Below are 6000 nucleotides of genomic sequence, written 5' to 3'. Positions count from 1 at the left end.
GAGCAGCAAGGAGTGACTTTTCAAGGGGCAAGGAATGAGGGGATAGGAGCTGAGTCACAGGATATGACTAGAAAGATGGCCTGTGACCCACCTGGGAAGGATGTTAAATGTTGTGTCAAGGAACTTACACTTTATCTAATAGGCAGTGGGTTACCATTGAGGGATTTGAATCAGAAGAGTAACGGAATCATTTCATGTTGGAGAAATAAATTATTTATTGAACAAAGAATCATCTGAAATCACTCACATGTCCTGTGGCACTGAAGGGAAGTGTGGAGACTGGTAGATAAATTAAGAAGGGTTGTAATAGGCCTGGTTTTGGTCTAGGTCAAGCACTATCACAAATAATTTTTAAGTTAGCTTATTGATTAGCAAGTAAAGTACACACTAGGATTGGCAGAGAGCAGAGTACACTAAAGTAAGCTGAAGCCAAACGTTAATTATATATATACACACACATTTATTTAGTAATGCTTGTGGTATGAGTATATATGCGAATATATATTAAATCAGAGGGAAGTCATGTTTTACCCATCTTTAATCTTAGAGGTAATTTTAAACAATAAAAATAATCTGTAAATGCTGGGTGAAGTGGCTCATACCTCTAATCCCAGGGGTTTGGGAGGCTGAGGCAAGAGGATCTTGAGTTCAAAGCCAGCCTCAGCAATGGCAAGGCACTAAGCAACTCAGTGAGACCCTGTCTCTAAATAAAATACAAAATAGGGTTAGGGGTGTGGCTCAGTGGTTGCTTACCCCTGAGTTCAATCCCAAGTTCCCCCATCAAAAAAAATCTTTAAATTAAGTGTAAGGAAGTTCAATCAAATGAAATATTCCCTATGATTACTGCTCTGATCCTCTTTTGGGAAGTAATAAATATATAATTCTTCCTAAAATGTTTTATTTGGGTGCATTTGCTTGGCTATTTCTTAGAGCATGCATGAGCATGAGTACTGGGTATCTCAGCCTATATTTCCAGGTAGGGAAGTGTGGAATGTTCCCCAACAGACACAAAAATAAAAATATTTAGAGCTTATCAGATATGAAAACATCTTTATACTGACTTTTTTAGTACTCCTGAAAAGAAATACCTAGCAGTAGGTAACCCATGATTTATTTTGTAAACTTACTTCATGGTGGGGGCATGTGCTGGAGCACAGCTGCTAGGGACAAGATATGCTAGGGACAAGATATGTCCCCAGTAACCTACATCCTCCAGTGAGGCCCCACCTCTTACAGTTTCTACCACCTCCATTCAATTATAACCCACCAGTGGATTAATACAAACCCATCAATGGATTCACTCATTGATAAGATCAGAGTTCTCATGATCAATCACTTCCCAAAAGTTCCACCTCTAAACATTGGGGATCAGACTTTCAACACATGGGCCTTTGGAAGGCATTTCATATCCAAATCATAATGGCTGCTATGTAACTTCAATAGAGTCATGTAAATTCTCTAAATTACGGTGTTCTCATCTGTTTAGAAAAAAGAAAGATTACCCATACATGGTGTCACATGCCTGTAATCCCAGAAGCTCAGGAGGCTGAGGCAGGAGGATTGTAAATTCAAAGCCAGTCTCAGCAATTTAGCAAGGCCCTAAGCAACTTAGTGATACTCTGTCTCAAAATAAAAGATATAAGGGGCTTAGGATGTGACTCAGTGGTTAAATGCCCCTGTTCAATCCCTCTACCAAAAAATATTATTGTGAATATTAAGTTATATGCAATAACATATTACAATGCTCAGTGCCATAAACTTATAAATTCATTTATTCTTTCTACAAAATAGTTATAGAAAATCTTCACATGCCAGATGCTGCACTAGATGCAAGAGATATGTACATGAACAAAGAAGGCAGGCTTCCCACCCTCAAAGAACATACAGTTGAAGCAGATGTAGCTGCTAGATGTAGTCTGTTAGAAGGTAATCCAATATAATATATGCTTACAAACTTTAAATGAGGTATCTAACTGGGGAATGTGAGGCTGATAAAAACATACTTAGGACTAATAGATGAGTTGACTTACAAACATTTACTGATTATGAAACATCTTTGAGAACAGTAAGGCAGTAACTGTGTTGGTATGACTAGGAAAATTAAGGGGTATTTTTGTTAACCACTTAACCTGAAGTACACAAACAAGTTGAGGCTTCATGTTCACACACTAGAGCATGGAGTTTCTTTCTTTTTAATTCATCATGTTCATCACTTGTACTTGCTGGAAACATCAGCTTTGGAAATGGTTGTAGGAAACCTATGCTGCATACCAAGGTCATTCAGGAAATAATAGACAAATTGAGAGCAGAAAAGAAGCAACTAAATATGGAAAACTGCAGATAAAAATATTGTTTAAAGGATATTTTCTGAAGAAAAAGACTGCTGAAATCAAAGTATATTATCTGTAGAATTATCTTTGAGTCATAGACTATTAGGGCCAGAAGTATCTTTTAAAAAGAGCCCCACTGTTTATTTTCATAGATGAAGACAGTGAATCCAAGTTAAATGACTTTCTCAAGGTCATATACCTTGGTGTGCCATAGTCAACATCTTAAGTCAAATCTGTTTTTCTTGCTTCTATACTTCATTTTCCCTTGTATACTGGACACATTCAACCAATACAGAAGACAGTGTTAATTTGTGACACACTAATAGTCACTGGCAGTTACTGTGGATTAACTCACTGAATACACTTCCTTCAACTTTCTAGCTTGCTTTCCTCTATCTAAGAAGTTAAGAAAGCTAAAAACTCCAGCTCTAAACTTCCTCTTGAGTTTCTAACTGGGAAGAATTGAGTACAATGAGGTGGTAGAAATATAGAGGGAAACTAGCTCTTATGCAGAAGCATTTGGTTCTTCCATGGTAATTATAGGGCAGGTTTTGTTGTCTGATTCTTAACCCTGTAATTAATGCTTAGTGGGCAATGGGTGCATTGGTGGCTATGAAAAACAGTTTCCTTAGCAACCACAGGTATTGTTGTTTCTGAATAGCATTTGATATTGGTTCCTGGGCCTTCCAGGAAATTCATCAGTCTTACTTTACTAATATTCATCATTTTCTGTTGTCTGCAACTAAAAATCATGACCCAGGTTGAACAGCTTCTAAAAGAATCTTAGTAATAAAGACCTTTTAGCAAATTCACTATTAAGAAGAAAATTGAAATTAAGAAACTTGACCATGTGTTCAGTACTTACTTAAATACTAGTTGTGGGAGGCACAAAAAGACTTTGATTCTCACCCTCAAGCCAGTTAAATAAGATATTCACTATATGCCCAAAGGACAGAATGCCTAAGAGCACAATTGCTGGGTTGTATGGTAAGTTTTGTTTTTGTTTTCATTTTTGTTTTTTTGGTTATTGTATTTTGTTCATTCATTTGTTCTGGGGATTGAACCCATGAGTGCTTTACCACTAAGCTACACCATTAGTACTTATTTTTAAATTTTGGTACAGGGTCTTGCTAGGTTGAGGGTCTCACTAGGTTTCCCAGACTGGCCTTGAACTTGTGATCCCCCTGCCTCAGCCTTCTGAGTTGCTGGGATCACAGTTGTGCACCACCACACCTGGTCTATCATTCAGTTTTCTGAATACTACCACCATAGTATTTGCAGGACAGCTCTGGGGAAGGATCTGGACCAACCTAGTTTTCTCCTCTTTCTCACTTGTGGTTTTCAAGAATAACTGTAGACTCTGCAGGGAATGTAACATCTGAAATAAGAAGGGACTGGATGGAATAGCCTGGGCATTGTTCCTATCCTCTAGAAATAGGATGCCCTTCAACATTTTAGCATAATGTCTCATGCAGTCCCTAGGTGGTTTGCTTTCCAGGGTCCTTCAGCTGTGATGTAGGTGACACATGCACAAATAAGACTCCATCCTACCTGGCCAGGTTTCTTGAGCCTTGGGAGACCAGATCACAATGAATCCTAGGCTTCTGTTGTCCCTTGCTGCCAATCTGTAAATAATAAATCAGCCTCATTAACTTATTGAACATTTAAGTGTTCTATCTCACCAGACTCAAATTGGTAATCAATACACAGAATTCCTGCTTTGTATTCTTTTTCAGCACATCTTCATCACTTCACATTCCAACCATTAGCTATTTAATATATAAATGTATGAGCTTTAACTGTTTAACAGTTCTTCAGAAAAAGTAAAGAAAGCATAATGGTGCTTTGGTGTTATTTCTGGAGAAACCTCCTGCTGAAAACATTCCAAAGCTTTCTGCCCAAGTGTTTCTATGATTTGGGAAGGTGTCCACAGGGGAAAGTCACTGCAAAGAAATTAAATGAAGAAGTCCCAAGAAAAGTGTTTTAAAAAAACAAGGCTAAAATGTATTCTGAAAGAATACATGTTTCTGAAAGAAGGAAAGAAAACTTCCATTTATTGAGCCAACTCATCAGGCATTAATCTCTATGGCATTCATTTCTCCCAGTGACCTTGCAATGAAGGTAATAATGTTGTGTCCATTTTAGAAATAATACATTTGAGGCTTCAAGTAACTTTTCAAACAGGTCATTGAGTTAGGAAGTGGCAAAATGAAAATGAGAAGGCTATACTTCCATTAGATTCTAGTTGCCTTCAGCTCAGTATAAGAACAGTATCAGAAACACAGAAAGTCAACACAGGAAGAAATTAAACTTTGACTTTGCTATTTATGTGTCCCTGGGCAGGAAAATTAATTTACCTGAGTCTGTTTTTTTCACTTGTTAAAGGAAGATAGTAACATTTCCTTCACAGAACTGAGGTGATGAACAAATGTGAAGAAATAGGAAAAAAAATTTGAAAAATGTAAAATGATAAACTAATGTGAGATAGCATAACATTTTGAAAGTTCAATCTAGTCATAACCAAATACTATTAAATAGAAGCATGAGACATGGGTGGATGGGTATAGTGCTAATAACTTCCTGTAGGACCCATAACATCACTTAATATTTGTTTCCCCATCTGTAAAATCAAAATTGTGTTTAAAATTGAGCACCTTAATAACACAGACCCTAAGAGTCTGCAAGTTATGACACAAACAAACATCTATATATGAAATTAATTTGAAAATGTTTATATTTCCCAGTATGTTGAAAAACATGTAAATGATTATCCATGGTACTGTGGGTTTTATCAGTTAGGTCAGTCTGAGCTATGTCAATACATGTCACAAATTTTGACATCTATAATTCAAGTTTGTATACAAAAACAATATTAGTATTGCTCATCATTATAAAAACTTATGTATAACTTCCAAACACTAGTCTCTAAGAAAAATAGGCATTAGACAAAATCTGGAAAACCAGGCAAGGAACTGGTAGATCATGTCTGGAGAGGGAACATAGGGGTAATCCTTTGCAGGTTTCCTTTTGAACTTTGAATTACTTATTAATGTGTCACTCTTAAGAAACGGATTGAAATTTTAACTTTTCATTTGTTTGTTTATTCATTCATTCATACTGGGGATTTAACCCAGTGGCACTTTAACACTGAGCTACATCCCCAGTCCTTATTATTTTTTAGATGAGATAGGGAGGGTCTCAGCTGCTGAGAGTTTCACTAAATTGCTGAGGCCTTGAACTTGACATCCTCTTGCCTCAGTTTCCCCAGTCACTAGAATTAGGTATGTACCACCCTGCAGAGTTTTTATTTTTTTATTTTGAGACAAGGTCTTGTTATGTTGCCCAGGCTTGCCTTGAATTTGTAATCCTCCTGTCACTGCCTCCTAAATTGCTAGGATTACAGGTATCCACTACTGGGCCTGGAAATAAGACTGAAGTTATAGAAAAGTCTTACATAAAACTTTTTAAAAAGATTTTTTAAAAGAGTGGGTTTTTTTTTTTTGTCATTTCCTTTAAGTCCAATATTAATTATGAAAATATGAAGCCACTTCATTTTCAATATGATTATATCTTTTTAACAGACTTTATGGTCCCTGGGCATATTTAACTCTTGAATAAAACAATCTTTTTTATTATTATTGTTTTGTAGGAGTTATTTTCTAGGTGGTGG

The sequence above is a fragment of the Sciurus carolinensis genome, chromosome 14 (genome assembly GCF_902686445.1).
Source record: "Sciurus carolinensis chromosome 14, mSciCar1.2, whole genome shotgun sequence".
In the NCBI taxonomy this organism is placed as follows: Eukaryota; Metazoa; Chordata; class Mammalia; order Rodentia; family Sciuridae; genus Sciurus; species Sciurus carolinensis.
The sequence above is the reverse complement of the archived record's forward strand: the minus strand, read 5'-3'. Positions refer to the sequence as shown.